At 40.7% G+C, this 16572-nt stretch overlaps 1 protein-coding gene, 1 long non-coding RNA gene and 1 other non-coding gene across 12 annotated transcripts in view; 1 reads left to right on the top strand and 2 right to left on the bottom strand.

Moving 5' to 3' along the window:
* The window catches only part of TMEM108 (transmembrane protein 108), a 363999-nt gene that overhangs the window by 150002 nt on the left and 197425 nt on the right, over positions 1 to 16572 (bottom strand). The gene's annotated exons all lie outside the window — the stretch shown is intronic.
* Positions 1 to 16572, top strand: part of LOC122230192 — a 96228-nt gene that overhangs the window by 62937 nt on the left and 16719 nt on the right. The window lies entirely within an intron of this gene.
* LOC122199065 lies at positions 5839 to 6059 on the bottom strand. The gene has a single exon (XR_006193333.1). It is a non-coding gene; the product is annotated as a small nucleolar RNA U89 (small nucleolar RNA).

Raw genomic sequence — 16572 nt, forward strand, 5'->3', positions numbered from 1 at the left:
TATCCATGCTTCCTACCTGGTCTTTTCCACCTCTACCCTCCCACATCCAGCTGGTACCAAGAACAAACAACTGGATAAGGAGGAGGACTGGCAGTACCCTGAAACATCTCTATCACCTGACAGCCCCATCAACAACCATGTGACAGTAGCAGCTTTCAATCAATAGCAGGGGTGGGTGCAACATCCTCTGAGGGCTCGATGAAGGCAAATTTAATTCAAGAAATAAGCAGGATGTATACTGGGAGCCAGATTTCGTTTCCCATCCTTTTTCACAGTTGCTATAATAATCTAAGACTTCTAAAAATAAAGCCATAAGGATGGCAAAACCAGAGCTCGTTAACTAAGAAATAATGAGGCTAAATGAACTACAGATTCATAGGCTTATAAAAGGAATAGCCCATTGCCTCAAAGGGTTGCAACATTTCTGTACCCCAATTTCATCCAGCCAATATCTGACTTGGGAGCCAATACCTCTATCCTGCTACTGTTTATTTCTTTAAGCAGACCCGGAAATGGGTGGTGGTGGACAAAAAGACCAAACACCAGAGCTGCTAAAACAAAATGAGATATACTGCAAGGGAAAGGCTGAAGGAGTTCACTGACTGAAGTTGAAAAACTCCAAGAAGAAAAAACACACAATCAGATGAAACAACTATCCTCAGTGGATCTCACAGTTTCCCACTGCAAGAACTGTGACTTAGGTAAACTATGGGAGGCTGTGACATTCTGAGAAAGATATTGAACTCGGAGTAAGTAGACTTGGGTCCAAGTTCCTTGTGGGATCTTGAGCACATTTGGCTTCTTTGGGTTTCCATTTCCTTAAAGGCAACATGGTGACAAAAATGATGCCTATCAACAGGGTTGCCCATATGACAAAAGGCATTTGGGATGGGAAACACTTTATGAAGTACAAAAGGCTGGTTGTCATCATCTCCTTGGATTGTGGTGCTGGTTATGGGGACTAATCACTGCCTCTCTCCATGTTTGGAACCAATTAAAACATATATAGAGGAGTTAGAAGTTGTATCAAAAGTCAGCTCTATTACTAGTTAATCTGGATTTAAGAACATGGCTTGACCTGTGACATTTTAGTGTATCTTATACCACACTATCTTCTTTACATCTTCTGTACTTTTCTTGATTATACTATAAGCTTCTGGTGAGCAGAGATTATGTCTCATATCTCTGTATTCCCAGAGTTTTCCACAGAGCCATACATGTAGCAGACACTCTGAATGATAAAGGATCACATTAATCACATTTATACTCTAATTTCTGTGTGAAGCCTCTCTCTCTACTAGCCTGGGAACTCTTGGACAGAGGGGTTCATGTCCTTTCATTCCCTATGCCTAGCATAATTCCCAGCACACAGTAGGTTCTTTATAAAAGTGACTTGAGGGGCTCCTGGGTGGCTCAGTTGGTTGAGCGGCCGACTACGGCTCAGGTCATAATCTCGTGGTCTGTGAGTGCAAGCCCTGCAGCGGGCTCTGTGCTGACAGCTCAGAGCCTGGAGCCTGCTTCTGATTCTGTGCCTCCCTCTCTCTCTGCCCCTTCCCTGCATGGTCTTTGTTTCTCTGTCTTTCTCTCTCTCTCAAAAATAACAAACATTAAAAAAAAAAGTGACTTGAAAGAAAATGAAAACAGAAGGGTACCAGATTGTCTAGTGCCATCCAGGGGTTGTACAGAGGGAATTAAAGTAGGAAAGTATCCTAAGGATTCCATTCCTGATAGCTTGTTCATTTGGGAAGATTGCTACCTACAAACTGTGAGGATTTTAGACTGTTTTTTCCATGGCAAACTTTAGCTTTTGTCTACTCATCAGGTACCCTGGCTATCTGGGATTCTACACCCTGGATATCTCAATTAGAGTTACTCTGCTAACGTTCTTAGAAGAGAAACACTGTCACTTGATAATTAACTTAGAGCCATGACCAAAGCCTGTGACATCCAATGTTTCAGTGTATAATGCTGACCCTTGTTCTTCTCCCAAGGGATCCACACACCACGAAGTAATTTCCTTTAGGGTTGCTGTTAGAATCAGCTCACAGCACAATACCCAGGCCTCCTGGACAAGTGTAGGAAAACTGGGAGAAATAACATCTCTGCCCCCTGCATCATTAAGCTTCCTGGTAACTAAGGGAGATGCAGTGCTGCCAGGCTAAGATTGCAGCAGAAATCAGAATGAGATGGCACATAGAAGGGGTAGGGATCTCAAAACACTATTCTAAGGAGTATTAGTTCAGGGCCTTGCAGAGAATGAGAAAAAAAAGCCTTCCCATACAGATAAACTTTCAGTGCCTCTATGGGGCACATGTACGACATGCAGCTCACTCAACGTCAGTCACCTGAGCAGGGCTGCTCTGGAGTCAGACCCTCTGCTGTCTGTGATTCTCTTTGTGTTTTCTAAGTCCTGAGAAGCTCTGTGAGTCTGATGCCTCGAAAGATGTGCACACGTGTGTACTGTGCTGTGCTCAGCCCTGGACTATGTGTTTTCTGTGGGCACTGGGAGAATTCTCTGATTTTGCCCTTCTGGAACAAATCAGAATAAAGCAACTTTACTTTCAAGGTCTTAAGAGGATACAGGAAGTCCTATTTCTTTTTTTTTTTTTTTAAATGTTTTATTTATTTTTGAGACAGAGAGAGACAGAGCATGAGCAGGGGAGGGGCAGAGAGAGAGCGAGACACAGAATCTGAAGCAGGCTCCAGGCTCTGAGCTGTCGGCACAGAGCCGGATGCGGGGCTCAAACTCACAGACTGTGAGATCATGACCTGAGCCGAAGTCGGATGCTTAACCAACTGAGCCACCCAGGCGCCCCAGAAAATCCTATTTCTTAACATGATGGCCAAGAAACCGGTGGGCTAGAGGCAGTCATCTATCCTGGCACAAGGCCCTAGTGCTCTGCCCCACATACCAGGCTCTATATCATACGGCTGATGCAGGACAGGAAGGGCTAAGCGACTTCAAAATCAGTAGTCTGGTGCAACCAATAAAGATCTGTGCAGCCACTTGCATTTGTGGCATTGAGCACTCGAAATGTTGCTAGTATGACTGAGGAAGTGAATTTAAAATTTTTATTCTATTTTCACTAATTTAAATGTAAAAATGAACAAGTAATTCAGTTATTATAAAAATTTGAAGAATGTGAATCTCATTTTTCAAGTGTAAATTTTATGAAATATAAATGCAAATCAAGTACTTCTGACAAAATGCAGTGTCAACATTGAGATGTGTTGTAAGTACAAATTATATGCAGGGTTTCAAAGACCGGGTATGAAAAAAAAAAAAGAAAGCAAATACTTTACTAATAATTTTTTATATGTTGAAATGAAAATGTTTTGGATATATTGGGTTAAATAAAGTACATCATTAAAATTAATTTCACAATTTCATTTTTTTTCCCAATATAGTTACTAGAAAGTCTAAAATTGTGGCTTGTGTTCTATGTCTATGGAACAGTGCTAATCTAGACCACAATTTCACTTCTCTCTACATGACGTCTCACTTGACCAAGAAACCACCAAAGAAACCTATCCATTGCTCCTGACTTCTGTCCAGTTCACTCTATCTTAATACCATGTTTGTTGGAGGTCTTCCATTTGCTGGGCACTGTTCTGTGCTGGAAATATAGCATGATGGCTCTTAGCAGACATTCCAAATGGAGATATAAACAATAAAGATAAAGTGCAAAAAACTCCATCAGCCAACTCTATCATAGCCAACTCTATCATAGCCAACTGCTATGCAGAACTTAAACTAGAGCAACGTGATGGAGAGAGCCAGGTGGTGAGAAAGCTGTTGGGAAGAAGTCTGAGCAGCAGGGAGCCAGTCATGACAGGTGAGGGAGAATGGCCAAAGGCCCCAAGCAAGGAGTAAGTTGGAATACTTGAGGAAGGAAAAGAAAATGAGTGTGACTGGAATACAAGTGTGAAAGGTGGCAGGAAAGGAGATCCTACAATAAGCACTGCACCAGGAGTATGTGGAGCCATGTTAAAGTCTCTACCCTCACATCAAATAGGTTTAGATCTTGGACAGTTATCCTCTTAGGATAGCATCAGTTTCTTCATCTGTGAAATGGAGTGGCAATTAGTAAAGGAACTTGCTTTCAATTCTGAAAGCATATGATTTTTCCATATATTCTAAAGAATAAAAATCCTGCCCTGGAAAATGAAAGAAAGGGAGCAAATGTAAATATCCTGACCTCTAATCCCTTTTAGGATTTAGCAACTGCTTATCTGATGCCTCCCTTCCTCTTCCACTCGCCATTCTGTTTTTTTTATTTTAAAGAAAAAGAAAATCATTTGATATTTAGCCAACTCATTCTCATACAGTATCAAAGGTAAACTCCTAAATTCCCTGGTATACACACAAGAATGTTTTCCTCTAAAATGTGAACCAGCTTCCTAAGAACAATTAGATATCCTGCACAGAGACTGCCCTCCTTCCTTTATAATTATACTATAACTCCCTCAGAAGTCTATAATTTCCTAGCTTTCAGAACTTTGTATTTTTCAAGTACTCACTGACTGGGAAATCTGGATTCTTAGATTGGCAATGACTCTGCCAAAGATTTGCCTATGGGAAAACATTTCCAAGGAGACCACATCTACAAGAGTCACATCTCCAGGGAAAGAATAACATACCCGGTCATACTCATTTATCATCACAATTTAATAATGCACAAGAGAAGCCTATGAGACCACATTAGGGGGAATTTCAAGGACACCTGTAATGAAGGGGCTGCATGATGGATGGCTTCACAGCCTTTCATTGGTCACCTCCAGCTCTTAGAACATACAGACTGATTCTCAATGAATGAGATTTAGGAGAGGGACTAATAGGGGACAGGAGGGAGATACAATAGTTTGTAATATGAAGCATGAAAATGAAAACAATATCCTAGGAATGAAAGAGAAATGAGGTTTTACTTTAAGTCCAGAGAAATGGGAGGGGTAGGGGAAGGGATGGTGATGGTGGTAAGAATAATAATAACCCAACATTTACGGCACTGTTCCAAATGCTTTGCATGTGTTAAATGTATTAAATGTAATAACTTTTTTTTCTTAGCGTGTGTGTGAGGGGCAAGAGAGAGGGAGAAAAATAATCTTAAGCAGGCTCCATGCTCGGCACAGAGCCCAATGTGGGCCTTGATCTCAAGACCACGAAATCATGACCTGAGCTGAAATCAAGAGTTGGATGCTTAACCGACTTAACCACCTAGGCATCCTTCCAATTTTTTTTTTTTAAGTAATAAAAATTTATTGAGAATTCCTGAGATGGTGGTTACTGCCTCCCAACCTGGAGGGAAGAATCAACACTGTAGGAAATCACTCAGAAATCACACTGTCCCAGCACCTCTGACCAACACAGGAAGGAGCAAAATCATTCCACTGAAAATTGGTCAGGCTTTTTTCATCCAAAAAGGTTTGGGAGGACAGATGCAGAAGAGACCATCACATGATACTGGAGGCAGGATGGGGGTGTGCTGGACCCCAAACTGCTCTTCAAAAATCAGGGGAGAAACAGATCCACTTCTTCTCTGGGCATGGAGTTCCTGGTGACCAGGCTCTCATTTCTCACCCTTGATGAGGCTGTCATTGCCCAGGTAAAACTTTCATCCTGTAGGTTCAGCACAAGGTTGTCAACAGTGAAAAAGATATGGTTCTGTGATGTGGCAATCATCTTGGAGATGTTCCAGGATGCCTGGATCATGGCAGTTTGATATAGCCAGGGTTCCTGTTCAGGACTTCTCCAAGGTGAGAAGGTTGGGGTTAAGGGTTTACATAACACCCAATTTCAATCCCTGGCTCCATCCTTACTATTCCAGCCCTTCTCTTGGGTGTCAGATTCAAGGTTGTGCTCACATAGTTCATGCCTAGTCCCACACTGGTCCCCACCTGTGGGCTCCCCTGCAGGCAACTGCCAGAAACTTGATGCAGCAGCAGAAATGGAGGCAAGGCCAGCTATGTCACTAATTTAAAGTGCTTAAACCAGTGCCTGGCACATCCAAGGACCCACAAATCCAGGAATACAATGTTGTATCTCTGTCCTCATGAAGGGGTGTGATCTGCACTCTTACCAGAGCTCATAAGAGAAACTAACCTCATGTTGGCCTCTGTGGGGCTTTGCTTGATATCGTATCCTTGCTGGGCCTCTTTTCCTTTTCATGCCCACTTCCCATGCTCCTGTAGGTTTCCTGGGAACTGCTTCCTAACACGTTGCTTATCTAAGGGCTCAAAGACTCTTTATCTAAGGGCTTAAGGTCTTCCAGGGAGCCCAACCCGTGACACTCACCAAAAGAGAAATGAGTCTTGACAATATGAGACCAACGGTGAAATGTGGGACATTTTTCCCCTGATGGAATTTCTAGAGCTAAGCTATTTAAGAATTAGGTTTTATTTTTTAGCTCAATTATTCTGGATTTACCACAGGTCAAAATAACAATAAGATATCAAAGAAATAATATGACTGCATTTTTCTGAGCCTTATTTTCCACCTTTAGGACTTCTCCTATGCCATGGTAAGCTGCTTAGATGTGACCCCATGTGTTCAGACAAGAAAGCTGCCCAGCTACTCAAGCTTCCTTTCAAGTTGGCACTCCCTAACTCTGGGGGGCTGTTCATGCCTCATAATGACCTGCAGGCCAGAGTTGGAACCTTAATAAATTACCACCCTTATTAAGTGCCCCACTTTGGAGCTTCCAACTCTCCCCTTTTTATTCATCTCCTTGTTGTAACCTGGGATGCTAGGGATGACCTAGCAGATACTCAGGGCATGGTCTTTTATCTAGGTAACTCCTGAACCCTTGCTTCTCTGCCTTTAGGGGAAAGTGGGCACATTTTCATTTCTTCATCTAACTAAGGAATTTCAAAGTAAACTACATTTTTTTTTAATCTCAAAGGGCTCTTGTGCTCTCTCCTATGCCCTCTTATAATTAGCAGACCTCACAGCAGCTTGCACATAGCCTGAGCTCTGTCCTGTGGGGAGACAGCTGTTTGACTTTGAGAGAACATCTCAGGGAAATCATTATACTCACTGTTAAACAGACTCACTGATGAGAGGACACAGGAATCTCATTCTTGCTTCTTCTCATCAGACATGGCACAATTATGTACCCAGCACTAGCATTCACTGGCAAGGTTAGAAACATACCCTGGGCACCAGTTACATATAGACATGGGAATCACATCTGGATCTGTTCCTGCCTTGAGGGCTCACCATCAGTGTGCACCTCATGTCCTCTGAAGCTCACAGCCCTATACTAAAACCTTCCTGGGAGCTTTTATACCAGCCCAAACCACTCTTTTTTTTTTTTTTTTTTTTAAAACACTCAGCCTTTTGTTTACTACCAACTACTGTCTTCTCTTGCCCTTACTTTATTGTAAAACTTTTATTAAAAAGCTGTACCAAACTCAGTAGTTCATTTCCTCACACACTACTCACTCTTGGACCCACAACCACTCCCTACTGAGTACCTGTTTTGAACTGGGCACTGTACTTACGTTAACGACTCTATAAAGTACAGGAATATTATGCTATAGTCAGTTGAATGATGGTCTCTCAAGTTATGACACTAGTAGTTAAGATAGCAGAGTAGTAAGGGGACACTGGGCTTGTCTCATCCCTCAAACACAGCTAGATCAACATCAAACCATTTTGAATACCGAGGAAATTGATCTGAGGACTAACAGAACAATCTGCATAATTTGAGGGAGAGAACACAGGAGGTACATAGTGCAGAGAGGTGAACTGAGGGAGAGAAGAGCCTTGGTGCTGCAGAGGGAAGGGAGCCCTTTGTGTAGAGAGCAGAAAGACTGGGGGGCAGGGTAGTAGAGTGGGCAGCCCATTGGGTTTGTGCAAGAAGCACTCTCCTGAAAGCAGCTAGATGGAAAGAGTAAAAATGCGCAGGGGACTGCACAAGAAAATGGCTCCCCAAACCACTGACAGGGGAAAAAGGAGAGGGTTTCAATATCACCAGTTTTTATAAACAATGGAGCAGAGTCTGAAGTTTCAGAGGTCTGTTCCTGGTGGTGCTCTGGTGAGGAAGCAGGATGTATCCCCGGGAGTGGGCAGCAGGATCTAAGGATCCCCTTGGTTGCAAGGGGAGAAGCACTTCCCCTTCTTGGAGTGCATTTGGTAGAGGTGATACAGCCTCTCCACAGGCAAAAGACCCAGCAGGTGCCATCAAGCTGCCACATTCCCCATATAGGAACAAAGACTCTGGCTGAGGGCAGCAAACCCTGGTGCTGCTTGTGTGTTGTGATTTACCATAAACTCTAAGCTGCTGCTACTGTGCAGTCACATGACTGTTTCCTAAGATAAGCCTGCACCAGTCAATGTTGGGATCACTAGAGGATCACTGCGGGTCCGAGCCGCTGGGGACTCTGAAGTGTGGGGTTTTGAAATACAGCCATGCCTGAGATAAAACTCTGGATGGAGGGAGGTGCCGCCTGGTAGGCAGACAGCTCAGATAGGCAGGGGGAAGGCAAGGAGCTGATGGAAGGGGCAGACACAGGAAGGGTGATTTACCGCATGTCTGTGAGGGTGCAAACATCACGCTCTAGAGACTAGAGAGGAGGATGAAGCCATTTTCAGTATTAGCCCAACATGGATGCACCCCAGTGAGCTCAACAGTGCCAACAAGTGGAGGAGGCAGCTCTACTCCCTGTACCCTCCAGGCACATCTCCACTAGGGCAAGTTGACCTAAGAATCAGAGCACCAGCCCCCTCTCCCAAAACACCAGCAAAAATCCTTTCTATGCACTTAGTCTACTGTACATAGACTGCTGCATAGTTTCAGTTCTAGGGGAAAGCAGATCTAGCTTCATTTGGGTTTTATTTATTTATTTATTTTTGCTTGATCAGTTTTTTTCTGTTTTAATTGTTGTTTTCTTTGATACAGAAAGAGCAAAATTTTTATTTTATTATATTTAATTTTTCTAATTTTTAATTTTTTCTGTTCTTTTTTTTCTCTCAAGCTTCTCTTAACAAGCAGACTAAAACACACCTAAGATCTTAACAAGCAGACTAAAACACACCTAAGATATAGCTTCCTTTATTTGATTTTTTAACAAATTTAAAACTTATATTTCATTCTATTATTATGGTATTTTCCTCCTCCAAAATCATAAGACAGAGGAATTCACTTCAAAAAAACAGGAAGAAATGATGGCAAAGGGTTTAATCAATTCAGATAGAAGTAACATGTCTGAACTAGAATTTAAAACAACAATTATAAGGATACTAGCTGGGCTTGAGAATCTCTTTCCAAAGAGATACAAGAACTAAAATCTAGTCATGCTGGAATTAAAAATGCTATAACTGAGATGTAAACCCAAACGGAAGGCATAAAAACAAGGATGGATGAAGTAGAGGAGCAAATTAGCAACATAGAAAATAAAAATAAAATTATGTAAAATATTAAAGCTGAAAAGGAGAGGGAAACAAAGATCAGGGATCATGAAGGCAGACTTACAGAAGCCAACGATTTATTAAAATGTAGTAACACTGATATGATAGGAGTCCCAGAATATGAAGAGAGAAAGGGGCAGAAGGTTTATACGAGCAAATTATAGCTGAAAACTTCCCTAATCTGGAGAAGTGGACAGACGTCAAAATCCAAGAAGCAGAGAGAACTCACATTAAATTCAACAAAAGTTGGCCATCACCAAGACTTATCATAGTCAAATTCACAAATTACAGAGACAAGGAAAGAATCCTGAAAGCAGCAAGGGAAGAAAAGTCATCAACCTACAAGGGAAGACAGATCAGTTTCATGGCAAATCTGTTTACAGAAACTTGGCAGACCAAGGGGAGTGGCAGGATATATTCAACATGCTGAATGGGAAAAATAGGCAGCCAAGAATACTCTATCCAGCAAGGCTGTCATTCAGAATAGGAGCATAGATAAAGAGTTTCCCAGACAAACAAAAACTAAAGGAGTTTATGACTACTAAATGAGCCCTGCAAGAAATTTTAATGGTGACTCTTTGAGTGGAGAAAAAAGACCAGAAGACCAAAGACAAGAAAGAACCAGAGAGCATCACCAGAAATACCAACTCTACAGGTAACACAATGGTACTAAATTCATACCTTTCAATAACCACTCTGAATGTAAATGGACTAAATGTTCCAATCAAAATCAGGATAAAAAACAACAACAACACAAGATCCATCTATTTGCTGCCTACAAGAGACTCATTTTAGACCTAAACACACCTGAAGGTTGAAAGTGAAGAGATGGAGGGGCGCTCGGGTGGCTCAGTCAGCTGAGTGCCCAATTTCAGCTCAGGTCATGATCTCACAGGTTCAAGTCCCACGTGGGTTTGAGGCCCATGTCGGGCTCTGCTGAGAGCTCAGAGCCTGGAGCCTGCTTTGGATCTGTGTCTTCCTCCCTCTCTGTCCCTCCCTCCCTCCCCAAAATAACTAAACATTAAAAAAAATTGTAGAAAGTGAGAAGATGGAGAACCATTTATCATGCTAACAGATGGCAAAAGAAAGCTAGAATAGCCATACTTATATCAAACAAACTAGATTTTATTTTTTTACTTATTAAAAACATTTTTTAATGGTTATTTATTTTTGATAGAGACAGAGAGTGAGAGAGAGAGAGAGTGAGAGAGAGAGAGAGAGAAACATACAGAGAGAGAAACAGGATCCAAAGCAGGTTCCAGGCTCCAAGCTGTCAGCACAGAGCCCAATGCAGGGCCTGAACTCACAAAACCCGAGATCATGACCTGAACTGAAGTCAGACACTTAACCGACTGTGCTCTCCAAGTGCCCCAAACAAATTAGATTTTAAAACAAAGACTGTAACAAGAGATGAGGAAGGGCATTATATCATACTTAATGGGGGTCTATCCATCAAGAAGATCTAACAATTGTAAATATTTATGCCCCCAACATAGAGAAACTCAAATACATAAATCAATCACAAACATAAAGAAACTCATCAATAATAATACCATAATAGTAGGGGACATTAACACCCCACTTACAACAATGGACAGATCATTTAGCAGAAAATCAACAAGGAAACAATGGCGTTGAATGACCTATTATACCAGATGTACTTAACAGATATATTCAGAACATTTCATCCTAAAGCAGCAGAATATACATTATCAAGTTCACATGGAATATTCTCCAGAAGAGATCACATACTGGGGTCACAGATCAGCCCTCAACAAGTGCAAAAAGATCAAGATCATACCATGCATATTTTCAGACCACAACACTATCAAACTTGAAGTTAACCACAAGAAAAAAATTTAAAAAGCCCTCAAATACATGGAGGTTAAAGAATATCCTGCTAAAGAATGAATAGGTTAACCAGGAAATTAAAGAAGTAATAAAACACTACATGGAAGCAAATGAAAATGAAAATAAGACAGTCCAAACCCTTTGGGATGCAGCAAAAGCAGTCCTAAGAGAGAAGTATATTACAATTCAGGCCTATTTCAAGAAGCAAGAAAGGTCCCAAATACACAACCTGACTTCATACCTAAAGGAGCTAGAAAAGAAACAGCATATAAAGCCTAAAGCTAGCAGAGAAAGGGAACTAATGAAGTTAGAGCAGAAATAAATGGTAAAGAAACAACAACAACACAACAACAAATCTTGTAGAACAAATCAATGAAACTAGAAACTGGTCCTTTGAGAAAATTAACAAAATTGATAAACCCCTAACCAAACTTATCAAAATGAAAAGAGAAAGGTCTCAAATAGATAAAATTACAAAGGAGAGATGAGAGATCACAATCAACACCACAGAAATACAAACAATCATTAGAGACTACTATGAAATTTTATGCTAACACATTGGGCAATACAGAAGAAATGGACAGATTCATATAAACATACAAGCTACCAAAACTGGAACAGAAAGAAATAGAAAATTTGAACAGACCCATAATCAGCAAAGAAATTGAATCAGTAATCAAAAATCTCCCAACAAACCAGAGTCTTGGGCCAGATGGCTTTCCAGGGGAATTCTACCAGACATTTAAAGAAGAGTTAATACCTAGTCTTCTCAAATTGTTCCAAAAAATAGAAATGGAAGGAAAACTTCCAAACTCATTCTATGAGGTCAGCATTACCTTGATTCCAAAATCAAAGACCTCATTAAAAAGGAGAATTATAGGGGCACCTGGGTGGCTAGTTGGTTAAGTATCCAACTTTGGCTCAGGTCATGATCTCACGGCTCATTAGTTTGACCCCTGTGTCAGGCTCTGTGCTGACAGCTCAGAGCCTGGAGCCTGCTTAGGATTCCGTGTGTCTGTCTCTTTCTGCCCCTGCCCTGCTCGTGTGCTCTCTCTGTCTCAAAAATATATAAACATTACAAAAATTTTTTGAAAGAGGAGAATTATAGGCTGATATCCCTGCTGAACACATATGCAAAAATTCTCAATAAAATACTGGCAAATCGAATTCAACAGTACATTAAAAGAATTATTCATCATGATCAAGTGGAATTTATTCCTGGGCTGCAGGGCTGGTTCAATATTTGCAAATCAATCAATGTGATAGACCACATTACTAAAACAAAGGATAAGAACCATACGATCTTGTCAATAGATGCAGAAAAAGCATTTGACAAAATATAGCATCCATTCTTGATAAAAACCCTTGACAAAGTAGGAATACATGGAATATATCTCAACATCATAAAGGCCATATAAGAAAGAGCCCCAGCTAATATCATCCCCAATGGGGAAAAACTGAGAGCCTTTCCCCTATGGTAAGGAAAAAAATAAGAATGTCCACTCTCACCATTACTATTTAACATGGTACTGGAAGTCTTAGCCTCAGCAATCAGACAACACAAAGAAATAAAAGGCAACCAAATTAGCAAGGAAGAAGTCAAACTTTCACTATTTGCAGATCACATGATCCTCTGTGTACAAGACCCGAAAGACTCCACCAAAAAATTACTAGAACACATGAATTCAGCAAAATCACAGAATATAAGATCAGTGTGTAGAAATCTGTTGCATTGCTATACACCAGTAATGAAGCAGCAGAAAAAGAAATCAAGGAATCAATCTCATTTACAATTGCACCAAAAATAGTAAGATACCTAGGAATAAACCTAACTAAAGAGGTAAAAGATCTGTGTGCTGAAAACTACAGAAACCCTTGTGAAAGAAACAGAAAAAGATACAAAGACATGGAAAAGCCTTCCATGCTCATGGATTAGAAGAACAAACATTGTTAAAGTGTCTATACTACCAAAAGCAATCTATACATTTAATACAGTCCACACCAAAATACCACCAGCATTTTTCACAGAGATAGAACAATCTTAAAATTTGTATGGTACCACAAAAGACCTTGAATGGCCGAAGCAATCGTTGGAAAAATAAAACTGGAGGCACCACTATTTCAGATTTTAAGCTATATTACAAAGTTGTAGTCATCCAGACAGTATTGTATTGCCACAAAAACAGACATATACACCAATCAAACAGAATAGAAAACCCAGACATGGACCCAGAACTATATGGTCCGCTAATCTTTGACAAAGCAGGAGAGAATATCCAATGAGAAAAAGACAATGTCTTCAACAAAAGGTGTTGGGAAAAGTGGACAGTGACACGCAGAAGAATAAAACTGGATCATTTTCTTACACTATACAGAAAAATGAATTCAAAATGGATTAAAGACCTAAATGTGAGACAGGAAACCATCAAAATCTTAGAGGAGATCACAGGCAGCAACTTCTTTCACCTTGGCCAGAGCAATTTCTTACTAGACATGTCACCAAAGGTAAGGGAAATGAGAGCAAACATGAACTACTGGGCCTTCATCAAGATAAAAAGCTTGTGCACAGTGAAGGAAACAATCAATAAAAGTCAGCCTACAAAATGGGAGAAGATATTTGCAAATGACATATCTGATAAAGGGTTAGTATCCAAAATCTATAAAGAACATATCAAACTCATCATGCAAAAAACAAATAATCCAGTGAAGAAATGGGCAGAAGACATGAACTTTTCCAAAGCAGACATCCAGATGGCAAACAGACACATGAAAAGATGCTCAATATTATTCATCATCAAGGAAATACAGATCAAAACCACAATGAGATACCACCTTATACCTGTCAGAAAGGCTAAAATTAATAACTAAGGAAACAACACATGTTGGCGAGGATGCAGAGAAAGGGGAACTCTCTCACACTGTTGGTGGGAATGCAAACTGGTGCAGTTACTGTGGAAAAGAATAGGTAGATTCCTCAAAAAGTTAAAAATAGAACTACCCTATGATCCAGCATCACACTACTAGATATTTACCCAAAGAATACAAAAATACTCATTCAAAAGTATACATGCACCCTGATGTTTATACAAGTATTATCTACAGGGGCGCCTGGGTGGCTCAGTCGGTTAAGCGCCCAACTTCAGCTCAGGTCATGATCTTGCAGTTTGTGGGTTTAAGCCCTGCATCGGGTTCTGTGCTGACTGCTGACAGCTTGGAGCCTGAAGCCTGCTTTGGGTTCTGTGTCTCCCTCTCTCTCTGCCCCTCCCCTGCTCACACTCTGTCTCCTTCTCTCACTCAAAAATAAATATTAGAAAAAAATTTTTTAAGTAGTATTATCTACACAAGCCACATTATGGAAACAGCCCAAGTGTCCACTGACTGATGAATGAATAAGGAAGAAGTGGTATATATACACAATGAAATATTACTCAGACATAAAAAAATGAAATCTTGCCATTTGCAATGACACGGATGGAGCTAGAGAGTATTATACTAAACAAAATAAGTCAATCAGACAAAGACAAATACCACATGCTTTCAATCATATGTGGAATTTAAGAAACAAAACAGGTAAAATTTTGGGAAGTGGGGTGGGGGGGGAAGCGAAGAAAGGGAAACAAATGACACGAGAGTCTTAATGATAGAGAAAAGGCTGGGTTGACGGAGGTAGGTGGGTACGAGATGGGCTAGATGGGTGCTGGGTGCTAAAGAGGGTACTTGTGATGAGCACTGGGTGCTGTATGTAAGTGATGAATCACTGAATTCTATTCCTGAAACCAATATTGCAGTGTATGTTAACTGAAATTTAAATTAAAAAAAAAAAAGTTTATTCCTACATCCTAACTCTGAGACCTGTGAATGTGACCTTATTTGGCAAAAAGGGTCATTGTGCACGTAATTAACTCAGGGATCTTGAGAAGAGATTATGCTGGATTATCCAGTTGGACCCAAAATCCAATGATGAATGTCCTTTTATGAGACACAAGGAAGAAGGGAAGGCCATGTGAGGACAAAGGCAGAGTCTGGCGTGATACAGTCACAAACAAAGAACATCTTAGAGCCACTAGAATGGAAGAGTCAAGGAAAGGTTCTCCCTCGGAGCCTTTGTAGGAAGTGGAGCCCTGCTGACACCTTGATTTCTAACTTCTGGCATCCAGAACTGTGAGAGAAAAAAATTCTGTTGTTTTAAGCTACCAAGTCTGTAGTAACTTGTTATGGCAGTCATACTTTGACAGATGGGGAAATTGAAGATGCTCAGGAAGCAAGTGAGTAGTGAGACTGACCACAGCTCACAGGGTACCCTGAGTGATACTGTGGATACTGTGGTGGAGTCAGAGCAAAGGCAAGGAACTCACTTTGTGAGAAGCTATTAGGACGCCTGCAGCAGATAAAGCCTTTCTTGAGAAGAAAAGCTCAAAAACTTCTGACGGAGAAGAGCGAAGAGAAGAGAGAGCCTAGCCTGGTGATGGAAACCCCCCCAAAAAAGGAAGGGAAAGGGTAGGGGTAAACAGGAGAGGGAGATATGAAAGACAACACTGCAAGGGCAGTGTGTTTTAGGTTTTGGGAGCTTCTTGGACCCTAGCCTAAGAGTCTCCAGGGTGCATCACATTTGCAAAGGCAATGGTTACACATTTCAGAAAACTTTCAGATTAGGTTTATTACAAAGCCAACACGAAGGTGTTGAAAAAAAATCCTTTTTCTTCATTTAAAAAATTCTGTTCAAAGGGTGCCTGGGTGGCTTAGTTGGTTGAGCATCTGACTCTTGATTTCAGCTGAGGTCATGATCCCATGGTTTGTGGGATCGAGCCCTGCATCAGGCTTTGTGCTGATATAGCGTGGAGCCTGCTTAGGATTCTCTCTCTCCCTCTCTTTGACCCTCTCTGGCTTGCTCTTTCTCTCAAAATAAATAAATAAACTTTAAATAATTCTGTTCAACCCTGCCTTATTCAGAACAATCTTCCAAAATTTTGCCAATTCCTGATCAGCTAGAAACCCTTGTTAAAATCCCCCACTAATGAGGTTTTATGTGCACTCACGAGAGCTCTACTTAGTTGAAATCTGGGTGAGGACATGCTAGACTATCTTTCACATTTTTAAAAATTTTAAACAAGATTTGCTAAACAACAGTACAACAACAAAAGAAACAAGTTATTTACGGACAGTATTAACATGGCAACTCACGTTTAGAAGGCATTTTGCAATTTATGAAATGTTTTTATACCCTTCTCATTTAGCTTTCACAATAATCATCAAGGATATTATAATACTCATTATCTGTGTATTGTAGTTAAGGAAAATAAAGTGGCTCTGGA

Source organism: Panthera leo, chromosome C2 (assembly GCF_018350215.1).
Source record: "Panthera leo isolate Ple1 chromosome C2, P.leo_Ple1_pat1.1, whole genome shotgun sequence".
In the NCBI taxonomy this organism is placed as follows: Eukaryota; Metazoa; Chordata; class Mammalia; order Carnivora; family Felidae; genus Panthera; species Panthera leo.